Source organism: Danio rerio, chromosome 16 (genome assembly GCF_052040795.2).
Source record: "Danio rerio strain M-AB ecotype USA chromosome 16, GRCz13ab, whole genome shotgun sequence".
NCBI classification, from domain to species: Eukaryota; Metazoa; Chordata; class Actinopteri; order Cypriniformes; family Danionidae; genus Danio; species Danio rerio.
This window is the reverse complement of record NC_141036.1, coordinates 2416953-2430018: the sequence shown is the minus strand read 5'-3', so window position 1 is coordinate 2430018 and position 13066 is coordinate 2416953. Positions and strand designations below refer to the sequence as shown.

The following is a 13066-nucleotide window of genomic DNA, read 5'->3' as shown; positions in this document are numbered from 1 at the left end:
GCAAGTTCTTAGCAAGTGTACATCTCTTCTTAGCCATTCTATTAGCCAGAAATAAGTCAGGGGAGTTCATCGAGATCTACCTAAGCTCAAACTCCCCTCTTGCCCTGTTAACAGGAGGAAGCCAAGGGCTTGAGGATCTTATGGGCTCAGGGCTCTCTCAAACCCCCCCCCCCAACAATTAGAGGGTCTGTATTATTTCGGCGAATAGAACCGTAACATTATGATTTGTTGTGCTCTTCCAGTTTACCCAACTATGACGACTTCCGCTACTGAGAAACCCGGAAATGTGAAACGGCTCCTGTTTTGCATTCCCTCACAGTGAGGTGTGCCATTAGCAGGCCCTAACCTAATTAATGGAGCAGGCAGCGGGAGAGGAGAGGTGCTGAGTGCTGCTGGTAATGTGATGTCACTGCGCATTAGACTGATGGGCCTGAACTCTCGGCAGGGATACGTCCAAACGCTTTCGCTGTCACAGGCTGCTTTCCTTGCCTTTCCGACCCGAGATAGACCCGCACAGTGCCTCTGATTCAATCACATCTGTTCATTCCATTCTGCAGATCTCCATGGGCACGCTGATTAAATGAAACACAAATCCTGATTTTTTTTTTCCCTTCTTCTGTTCTCCGCAGTGGCAGGATAATGGATGGACCTCTCAACACTCTCTTGGTTGGTCTACGGGATCGGTTCTCAATCCTCGTCCACGCTTTGCGCATTTCGCATGTTTTTCTTACCACTTCTGAGGTTTGCTCCAGTAGACCGTATAAGTGCCCTGCAAAGTGGACATCACGATATATCACAGAAAAGTGTGTTTAATTCAAAGAGTAAAGATGTGACTTCAATTCAAGTTTATTTGTACTGTATAACACAACTATTGTTTCAAAGCGGCTTTACAAAAGGTGCAGATTCTTGTAATGTAATATAGTGTAATGTGTATTTATTGGGGGTGTCACGATTTCCATTTTTAATCTAAATCGATCGAAATTTATGCTCAACTTCGATTATCGAATCAAAAACTAGAATCGTCGATGCTGCCACGCCCCCATGTCACGTTAGCTTGGCTTGCCAAGCGGGAAAAAACACGCTTGTTGAAGTGCTTGTTAAACTGCAGACGCAAGCGTCGACAGAGCTTAAACCCTGTGTGGTGTGGAAGTATTTTGGATTTCCAGTTAGTTATGTTGACAACGTTCGTGTTGTCGACAAAAAAACACAGTTTGCAAGCTCTGCTATGTACGTATTACGGTTGGGATGATAGACGATGGGCGCATTGCGATCCTCCGCCCCGCACCCGTTGCAAATCCGCTCGCGAAAAATACACACTCAGGCCCTCTTTACACTAATATGTCTTTGTTTTTAAATGGCATTTTAGAACGACGACGATCCACATCAACACTGGCGTGCAGCATTTCTGAGCAGCCCTCCTTCCTCACTACCACTGAAAACGCACATCACGAGACCATACACACTCATTCACACACAGACACAGACGCACACACATTGTCATGCGCTCGAGACAGCAGGTCAAGGCAGTCAGCGGGTCAGTAGACTGCTTCCATCTTTTACTTTCACACAAGTACTCAGTCATTTTAGCGCACACCTCAGATACTGTTGGCTGGTTCCTGTTGGTTGTGCACCTTTTTTACCGACGCCATTATAACGACACAGGTCACTGCCTATTCACGAGTCCCGCAGAAAAAAGTGATTGACAGGTGGTAATTATGTGTGTAACTTACCTTTATTCATTTACTGTATGATTTGTTTATGGGTAAAACGAAGACCATGCAAGTCAGGTAGTTTAAACGGTAGGCTACTAATAATTAATTTGTTAATAATTAATTAATTATTCATAATCGAAAATCGAATCATGACTTTAGAATCGAAAACGTAATCAAATCGAGGATTTGGAGGATCGTGACACCCTTAGTATTTATATAGTGCATTTATTGTGTATGGCCAAACACCCAAAGTGCTTCACAATCATGAGAGGGATCTCTCCACACCACCATTGAGGGACTGGACAGATAGTGATACAGTCATTTCAGTGGATCGGGAGGTCATGAGGGGTAAAGGCTGATGAAGGAAATTTGGCCAGGGAAACTCATCTGCTCTTTACGAGAAGTGCCATGGGATTACTAATGACCACAGAGTGTCAGGACCTTGGGTTAACCTCTCATAAGAAAGACGGCGCTCACTGACAGTCAGCGACAATTTTAGGATTTTCAAATTAGCGGGGCTCAGCTCCTTATAAGGTAAAAAAAAAAAAAAATAATAATAATTATATATATATATATATATATATATATATATATATATATATATATATATATATATATATATATATATATATATATATATATACACACACACACACACACACACACACACACACACACACACACACACACACACACACAGTGGCGCAGTAGGTAGTGCTGTTGCCCCACAGCAAGAAGGTCGCTGGGTCGCTGGTTTGAACCTCGGCTCAGTTGGCATTTGTGTGTGGAGTTTGCATGTTCTCCCTGCCTTCGTGTGGGTTTCCTCCGGGAGCTCCAGTTTCCCCCACAGTCCAAAGACATGCGGTACAGGTGAATTGGGTAGGCTAAATTGTCCGTAGTGTATGTTTGTGTGTGTGTGTGGATGATTCCCAGAGATGGGATGCGGCTGGAAGGGCATCCGCTGCGTAAAAACTTGCTGGATAAGTTGGCGGTTCATTCTGCTGTGGCGACCCGGGATTAATAAAGGGACTATGCTGACAAGAAAATTAATGAATATATATATATATATATATATATATATATATATATATATACACACACACACACACACACACACACACACAGGGGCGCAACTGCACATGTACTGAAGGGGTATGTGGGTTCAAGTTTTGCGCCTCCGCACACCGTAGAATTACACTGCATACTATACTGAATGGAAGTATGCGATATATATGTATATGCACAGATGACATGCACAGATGAATAGTTCAGCACAAATCTAGCAATGTTAGCCAACAAAATCAAAATGGCTAGTTTTGATTTCATGTGTACTTTAAGGATTTTCATGCAACCAGGCTTAGTACTGAGAACCGCTGGTCTGTGGGATTTGTGCTGTTTGCTGTTGCTGGAGCCATTCATGGGCCGAGCGAAGATTGAATCGGTCTGCAAAGTTGAATGAGGGACTGGAAAGAGGATGGATGGATGGATGGAGCGCTAATCTGATCCGCAGCCTGTGGGCCTTGACGTTCAGCTAAGGGTACGACCGCATTTCAGCCACTGCAAGCTGCTGACAAAGCCTGTCCTTCATCCCACTGCAAGCTTGGACATCAATCACAAATAAAGCGGAGGACTCTTTGCACACTCTCGCTGACATCCGAAAGCACTCTTAGATTATATTGTCACATCTCCTGTTGCTGGCATCTCTTGCTTCGTGTCATAGCAGAGCTTCCATGCTTTACTTTGTGACTGTTTTTCCTTTTTTCAGTAGCCTGCTATAGTCTCAAAGGGTTTGCTTTAAGACTCAGATTCTAGCGGCGTATTTTCTCTGAAAAATGTGGACAATTTATCATTCATTAATTAAATTTCCTTTGGTTTAGTCCCACAGCGGAATGAACTGCCAACTATTCCGTATGTTTTAAGACAACTATAACATATGTTTTATGCAGCAAAGGGTCTTCCAGCTGCAATCCAGTACTGAGAAACACCCACACGCATCTTCGTCTATACCTCATATGTGTTTGAACTGGGATAAACCTGAGCACCCAGAGGAAACCCACGCCAACATGGGTAGGACATGCAAACTCCACACAGAAATGCCAAATGGCCAAGCTGGGACTGGAACCAGCAACCTTCTAGCTGTGAGGTGACAGTGCTAACCACTGAGCCACCGTGCTGCCCATGACTTGTATTTTTAATCCAACATAAAAGAATAATCAAATACGTCCATCCCAGATGCCTCCGAGCTCGGAGAAGTCGACGGCACTTCTGGACAATGTTAACATAGGGCTTCCCTTTGGCAGAGTACAGTTTTAACTGGCATTTGTGGATTTAACTCTGTATTGTGGTACTTGACAAAGGTTTGTCAAAGTAGTCGTGAGCTCAAGTGGTGATCTGGCTCATATATAAATGAGGATTTTTGATGCAGTGCCGCCTGAGGGATCGGGGATCACGGTTGTTCAGCTTAGGCTTGCACACTTGTCCTTTACGCACTGAAATTCCTCCTTATTTCTTCAATCTTTTATTAATGTTTTTCACTGTTGAAGCTGAAATATGCAAATGTCCTCCTATCTTTCTTTGGGGAACATTTCAATCGTTTTCTCACATATTTGTTGGCAAACTGGCGATCCTCTGCGAATCTTTGCTCTTAAAGGACTAAACCTTTCTTGGATGCTGCTGCTTTTGTACCAAATCATACATATAGTCACCTGTTGACAAAACCTGTTTCAAATCACATCATTATTTAACCAATTTACCTGATTACCAGCCCTAAACGGCTCCTGTCGCAACGTCTTTTTGGACTGTGCTGCAGGTCTGAACGACAGGAAAGGATGTATATTTACAGATGAAATTAATTCAGAAATCCCTACTAGTAGCGGGTTGGACCCCCTTTTGCCTTCCGAACTGCCTTAATCCTTTGTGGCATAGATTCAGCAAGGTACTGGAAATGTGGTTATCTGCTGCTGTAACCCATCTGCCTCAAGTTTGGATGTGTTGTGTGTTGCTCTTCTGCAGACCTCTGTTGTGTTACGGCCATAACTATGTGCCTGTGTGTTTTGCTTGTGTGTGTGCTCTCTCTCACTCGCACGCTTGCTCTCGCTCTCTCTTTCAGTGTCTAAATTCTTAGAATGGACCACTCCGGTTTTCTTTTCGCCCATGAAGACGTCAATCTCCCTTTGACATCATCACCTTAGCTGCCAATCAGGAGTAAGCACAAAGTTGGGAAGCTCGTTCTCTCTTGTTTGTGTTTTGGCTTGTGTTGTGAGTTATTATGTTGATTTGATTTTAGAGTTTGATTTTGTTCTTGTTTCAGGTTTGGTCTCGGTTACCGTTTTGTATGTGCGTATTCTACGATCCCTGATCTTTGGTGTCCGAATTCCCCTGGGAGTCGATGAGTTTAATTGTCACGTGACACACACCTCGCAACATGCAGATAACTTCACTGTCTAAACACACTAGTTTGGAAGTGAGCGCCACCTGCTGTAAGTTTTCTATGTATATATTTTGTTAGAAGAGCAGTATTAGATATAGCGTGCAAATGCTGATGATGTTTTGTTAGTTTATTTTTTATTAGGTAGTTGAGAGAGTCATTTTCAGCTAGTTTTGGGGTTATTATAATGTTGCTTTATTTTATTTGGCACAAATTGAAATTCTTTTCCCTATTCATAACATAAATTATACATTTTTTTAAATTCAAAACAAAGTTTATTTTTGCATTATTTAGTTGTTATTTTGTTATCTTGCCACTAACTCACTACAAACAATCAATCATCAAATGTTACCTCGTTAAGCCCAAGATCAAATCTTAAAAGTCGTAAGAGTTGTAACGAGTGCTTATTTGAATTACTGTTGCCTTTCTATTAGCTGGAACCAGTCTGGCCATTCTCCTCTGACCTCTGACATCAACAAGGCATTTGCGCCCACAGAACTGCCGCTCACTGGATATTTCCTTTTTGTCGGAGCATTTTCTGTAAACCCTAGAGATGGTTGTGCATGAAAATCTCAGTAGATCAGCAGTTTCTGAAATACTCAGACCAGCTCGTCTGGCACCAACAACCATGCCACATTTAAATCACCTTTCTTCCCCATTTTGATGCATGGTCAGCAGATCGTCTTGTCCATGTCTACATGCCTAAATGCATTGAGCTGCTGCCTTGGCTAATTAGAAATTTGCTTTAACTAACAATTAGAGAGATGTACCTAATAAAGTGGCCGGTGAGTGCACTTTACTATAGCAGGGTTTTTTTGGCCTGTTGGATGACATGCACACTCAAAAATTAAACAAAGCAACTGTTGTTATTATTGTATTAGTACAAATAACACCCAGATTAGGCCAAATTAGCATCAAGTTTGATTGGATATCCACATCAATAGCAAAAGTGTTTTCTCATGTCTTGTTATTCATTAAATGTGTAATATAAGCACAATTGTTTATGTGTTAATTGCATTATATTGTTCTCATATTGCTCGTTTTAGGTCAAGACCCACTAGTTGAGAGACTCTCTTGCATCCGCTAACGGCTAGCTATCAGTTTTATCCATTTTTTTATAACAGTTTCATTTTTCAACAGGAAACTGCTGCGAGACGGTTGCTGTGCTGAAGAAAGTAATTGTTCTGCAGGTGCTCATCCCGTCTGGGACGCCAAATTACAGCTTGATATCAAACAGGGAAGCATGAAAATGTGTGTTTCACATGATGACAATGATATCGGCATGCTGTGATACCGAGAGGCAGAAGATGGCAAATACTCCTGGGCGTAAAACTGACCCGCAGAACAAAAACACTGTATCATAACACCGTTATTATCTCTTCCCATTTTGATCAAATTCACCCTTTGCTTTTGTAATCGAGTCCCAGAAGCGAGAAATGCTTCGCCGACTAAATGTTCCAGGGGACTTGAACTATTGACACCATCGCCGGGAAGCTCCATGGAGCTTGAAGGAAAGTATGCATGGAAAATGTGCTCTCTTCATCTAATATGTCCAGCTATGCACACTCCTTGTCCATGTTGTGGTTTGCTTGGTTTGCGACTGACAGCGAATCATGACACTCCGAATCTCAAGCGTGCACTGAACTGCAAGAAAAGACCAGCCAGGAATCTGCGGCCGTCAAACTAGCTTCAATTTTCTCATGTCAGCAGGAAAACATCAGCATAGATGATTTCACCTCTGCGACAGCTCAGTACTTAGGCTTCTTTCTTTATTTATTAATTCATTGTATTTATCAAGTATTTATGTATAAGATAAGCACAGTAGTCACATGTCTAACGACCCACTTTGAATAATATGATTAATTGGATTTGCTACCATTTTTAAACTATTTATTTGGGCTTAATCGAAACAAACAAATGAAGTTGAATGTTACTCCATTTAATTTAAACTGTAAATGCAGCTAAACAATAAAGATAATGCTTTTCTTTGAAGCAAGCCTTTATAACACCCTTATAGTCGTGACATTCTAAAATGACACTGTTTGAGATGTTATGACAACTTGACATAAGCAAATGCATCTTAACTTGTCATAAATCTGTCATAAACATCCATGAACATTCATTCATTTTTTTTCCTTTTCGGCTTAGTCCCTTTATTAACCTGGGGTTTCCACAGCGGAATGAACCCCCAACAGGAAACCCACACCAACACAGGGAGAACATGCAAACTCCACACAGAAATGCCAACTTACCCAGCCGAGGCTTGACCCAGCGACCTTCTTGCTGTGAGGCGATCATGCTACCCACTGTGCCAGCGTGCCGTCCCCTGAACCTACATTGTGAAATTATACAAACTGTAATGTCATTTACTTTAACGTTTAATGAATATAAAAACAACACTTTATAGCAAAATACATAGCAGTAGCGCTTGTTTGAACGAACTAATAATGAAACTAACTATTTAACTTACTAACTAATAAACAAACAAACTAATTAGCAACTGCCGAACTAAACTAATGAGCTAACTAACGAACGAACTGACTAACTAATGAACTAACTAACAAAATAACTAAGTTATAAACTAACTAACGGATTTAATGGCTATAAAATTATTAAATGAACAAATAATGAACGATCTAACTAACTAACAAATAAACAAACTATTGAATAAACAAAGGAACTAACTAACAAGCTAATTAAATAGGAAACAAATGTACGAATAAACAAAATAACTAACTAATGAGCTAACTAACAAACTAACAAACTATTGAAATAACTAACAAACTAAATAAATTACTAACTAACTAACGAGCTAACTAACAAACAAACTAACTAACTAACAAAATAACTAAGTTATAAACTAACTAACGGATTTAATGGCTATAAAATTATTAAATGAACAAATAATGAACGATCTAACTAACTAACAAACAAACAAACTATTGAATAAACAAAGGAACTAACTAACAAGCTAATTAACTAGGAAACTAATGTACGAATAAACAAAATAACTAACTAATGAGCTAACTAACAAACTATTGAAATAACTAACAAACTAAATAAATTACTAACTAACTAACGAGCTAACTAACAAATAAACAAACTAACTAACAAAATAACTAAGTTATAAACTAACTAATGGACTTACTGGCTAACAAACTATTAAATTAACAAAAAACTAACTAACTAACTAACTAACTAACTAACTAACGAATGAATGAAACAGACAAAAAAACACGCTAACTAACTAAGGAACTAATGTACGAATAAACAAACTAACTAACGAAATAACTAACTTACAAACTAACAAACTTACTGACTCACAAACTAATGAAATAACAAAAAACTAACAAACAAACAAATGAATGAACAAACAAACTAACTAACTAGTGAGCTAACTAACTAAGGAACTAATGTACGAATGTACAAATTAACAAACTAACGAAATAACTAACTAACAAACTTACTGACTCACAAACAAACAAATTAACTAACAAACTAACTAACAAAATAACTAAGTTATAAACTAACTAACGGACTTACTGGCTATAAAACTATTAAATTAACAAAAAACTAACTAACTAACTAACTAACTAACTAACTAACTAACTAACTAACGAATGAATGAAACAAACAAAAAAACTAACGGGCTAACTTACTAGGGAACTTATGTACGAATAAACAAACTAACTAACGAAATAACTAACTTACAAACTAACAAACTTACTGACTCACAAACTAATGACATAACAAAAAACTAACAAACAAATGAATGAACAAACAAATGAATGAACCAACAAACTAACTTACTAGTGAGCTAACTAACTAAGGAACTAATGTACGAATGTACAAATTAACAAACTAACGCAATAACGAACTTAATAACGAACTAACAAACGAACGAATGAATGAACAAACAAACTAACTAGTGAGCTAACTAACTAAGGAACTAATGTATGAATGTACAAATTAACAAACTAATGAAATAACTAACTTATGAACTAACAAATGTACTGACTCACAAACAAACGAATTAACAAAAAACTAACAAAGTAACTAACAACCGTACATGAATGAAATGAAAAAAAAAACACTAATGAGCAAACTAACTAAGGAACTAATAAACAAATGAACTAACCAATTAACTATCTAACGACTTAACAAGCCTTCTAACTAACTAATAAACAAACACAATCTCACAGTGGGTATGATATTATAATGGGCATATTGCACGTCTCTGACTCACTCTTTCCCTACATTAAAAACCTCTCTTTTAAGAAAGATTCTGTCCAGTCCGTCTGAATGGTCTGAACTGCACTGACAAAATGCTAAAATGCTTTTAATTGAGAAAAAAAAAGAAACTAGAATGAATGTCTGTTAATTTCTGAGTTTGCCTGTTCTCCAATGATTAGTTGTACTCTCCCATTCACTCTGAGTTTACCAACTATGACGACTTTACTACTGAGAAGCCCAGAAATGTTTAAAAGCGCCCCCTTCAAAAGCTAGAATTTGGCACGCTTAGTTCCTTAAGCAGTGGGAGACGAGACTCTGGTAGAAGCATTGTTGTTGGTTTATTGACCATCTGCCCTGCTCTACATGCTGGTTCACATGACTTCTGCTCTCAGTCTCACCCTGCCAAGCGCAAGGCCCGATCGCAGCATCATCCCGCCTGGCGATAATTGCCACGGCAACCGGTCTCTCGGCGCGACGCTCCCTGTGACGGCATTCAGAATCTAGCGAAACACAATTAATGCAGAACAGCAGGACGTTAAAAGCAAAATTTGTCACTGTTGGCATCAGAGTCTTAGCTAATTGCCAATCTGATTGGAGAAGATGCCTGTGTCCCACTCCAAATTGCACCCCTGCCACCCCTTTATTTGTGCCAAATCCTTTCCTGCACCAAAAAAAAAAAGGAAAGATCCAGAGTGTTGAGTCGCAGCCTAGTGGTTCATACACATGTTCCAGACACTCTAAGCTGTGGTGCTCATTTGGGAGATACAGTTGAAGTCAGAATTATTAGCCCTCCTGAGAATAATATTCAAATATTTCCCAAATGATCGATTGATTTTATTTGAATTGCAAAAATATACAAACATGTCCAGGTAGACTAGTTCATACATACAGCTGAAAGCAGAAGTTTACACATACTTTAAAAAAGGAACATAAACATAAAAAAAAAAAAGTCTGATGGTAAATCATACTAAACGCTTACTATTTTAGGTCTGTTAAGATTACCTAAATGATTCTTCAAGAGTTCACACTTAGCTGATGATTGATTATAAGCAAGTTTGGCATGCTGTACCGGGAGAGAGCCCTGAGCTCGAAGGTACTTGAGCCCTGGGCTCCCTCCCGTTTGGAGGAAGAGAGGGGAGCCTTGAGCTCAGGTAGAACTCACCCTTGATAAGAGCTGTTCACTAAAAATTGAATGCTATTAAAAGATATGCTGCATTATGAGATTACCTGTATTCAAAATTTAGATTTATCAATTTACTTGTTGTGCATGTTTTTGGAATGTGGGAGGAAACCGGAGGACCCGGGGAAAACCCACGCAAGCACGGGAAGAACATGCAAACTACACACAGAAACGACCACCGGCCTGTTAAAGGACTAGAACCGGTGACGTTCTTGCTGTGAGGCGACAGTGCTAGTCACTGGGCCACCGTGCTGCCCTATGGAGGGAAAGGTGAAGAAGTAGGGGTGGAAGGGGGGATTCTTCAAATCGAAGATGACTGTAGTGAAAAAACCCTGGCTCTTTATAGTAGGTTAGGAATGGCCTGATTGGTGGATCACGCATGCTAATGCAGAACCAGCCGTGTTCAATCATAATCACGTGATCCTCTCGAAATTAGTTTATGAATAATCTTCACATAATGAGAGAAATTTTTTTTTTGAGAATTTTTTATTAATTTCTAGTCAAAAGTTTACAAACATTTCCTTGGTATTTATTTTAGTTTAATTTTGGCCCATTCCTCCTGACCGAATTAGTGTAACTGAATCAGATTTGTATTGCTCATACACCTTTTTAAACTCTGCCTACAAATTTTCTATATGATTGAGATCAGGGCTTTGTGATGGCCACTCCAAAATATTCACTCTGTTGTCCTTAAAGCACATTCTAACTAATTTAGCAGTATGCTTAGGGTCATGGTCTGTTTGGAAGACCCATTTGTGGCCAAGTTGAAGGAAAATGAATGAATGAATGAATTAATTAATTAATTTTACAAATTTAAGTGGACATAAAACAATTCATTTGACCACCAACAAACTCAAGAATTGTGTTGATTCAGCTCATTTTAAATAAGTGGTTGAACAAACATCAAAGATCAGTTTTTTTCCTGTTTAGTTTGAGTTAAATGTTTATAGATGGAAACTAATTTCACAAGCATGTTTGATGCTTTTTATTATAACTATAATTGCTACTACATTACACTTCACATATAAATAGATTGTGATGTTATTATCGTTTAATCTCTCTGTTTACACACTGTCAGGCATTGATCTGCAATTCCAGGAATAAGTTGTTAGAAATGGTGAAAAGATAATATGAGGCTGTGTTTGTTCTGCAGAGAGAAACCGTGTTAAAAATACACGTTAACCACTGATTGTTTAGAAGAAAAAGGATCTTTCTGGCCTTTTAACTAATTAAATGTGACACCATCCAAAGGCTATGTTAAGACTGCAGGCAATTTTCCCCCTGATATCAAACCTTTTCTGGCAGATGGCCCACACTATTAATTGGAAGTGATCAAATCAGATTTGTGTTTCCACACTTAGCCAGTGCATGTGGATGGGTTGCTTTGGTAATGTCATAAGTGTACACGTGCTTTCAAAATGGATGAAAGAAAGCAAAGGTTAACTTGTATCATTTATTTCTTGACAAATAAATGCCCTGAAAAGTCAAAGTGCAAAACTCTGCAATACAAGAGACTGAAACTTATTTTATGTACACATATTTTCTAAGTTTTATACTGCAGTCATAACTGTTTTTATATAACATAACTTATAAATAATTTGGGCAAGTCCATTACAGAGTTTGACATTATCACACTATCACATACAAACAAACTAACAAGCAAACAAGCAAGCAAACAAACAAACAAACAGACAGACAGACAGACAGACAGACAGACAGACAGACAGACAGACAAAAAACAAACAAACAAACAAACAAACAAAATTTTTAAATCGGTATAAAACTTGAATATGCAAAAAGAACGAGTAGATCAATCAATCAATCAATCAATCAATCAATCAATCAATCAATCAATCAATCAATCAATCAATCAATAATATTTTGTTTTTGTTTTTTTTGCTCAAATTTCCAAATTTTTATAAAATGTACATATGCAAATTAACAAAAGTATGAACCAACAAATAAAAAATGAATAAAAAATAAATAATAAATACCAAATAATAATAAGTAATTAAATAAATTTTTTTTTGGTCTTTTCTTCTGCTCAGATTTCCAAATCTGCAAAAATAGGTGCTTATTGATACATTGTAAAAAGAAATTGTGAGGCAACTTTCTGCAAAGTTTTTTTTTTGGGTTGACAACTTTTAACCCAAAAACTGCACTTGACCTGATTTAAGTCGAGTCAACTAAAACTCAAATTTTAACCTAAGTACTGCTCTTAACCAGATTTAAGTTGAGTCAACTAAACCTCAACTTTAACCCAGGCACTGCACTTAACTTGATTTAAGTTAAGTCAATCAAACATCAACTTTAACCCAGGCATGGCACTTAACTCGATTTAGGTTGAGACAACTAAAATTCAACCTTTAACCCAAGTACTGCACTTGAGCCGATTTAAATCAGCTAAAACTAAACTTTTAACCTAAGTTCTGTACTAGACTTATTTTAAGTTGAGTCAGCTCAAATTAAGCTTTTAACCCAAGTGTGACACTTGACCCGATTAGAGATGAGTCA

The 13066-nt window shown here is 38.2% G+C and overlaps 1 long non-coding RNA gene across 3 annotated transcripts in view; it reads left to right on the top strand.

Moving 5' to 3' along the window:
• Positions 1–9744, top strand: part of LOC147840101 (uncharacterized) — a 74352-nt gene extending 64608 nt beyond the window's left edge. Inside the window, exons 2-5 of one of the 3 annotated variants that reach the window (XR_015510790.1) lie at positions 630–803; positions 4822–4916; positions 5023–5191; positions 6280–9220. This is a non-coding gene — a long non-coding RNA (uncharacterized LOC147840101). Of the gene's footprint in view, positions 1–629; positions 804–4821; positions 4917–5022; positions 5192–6279 lie in introns of all 3 variants that reach the window. The other 2 variants (XR_015510789.1, XR_015510788.1) reach the window with 2 other exon arrangements.
• Positions 9745–13066: the final 3322 nt, after the last annotated feature.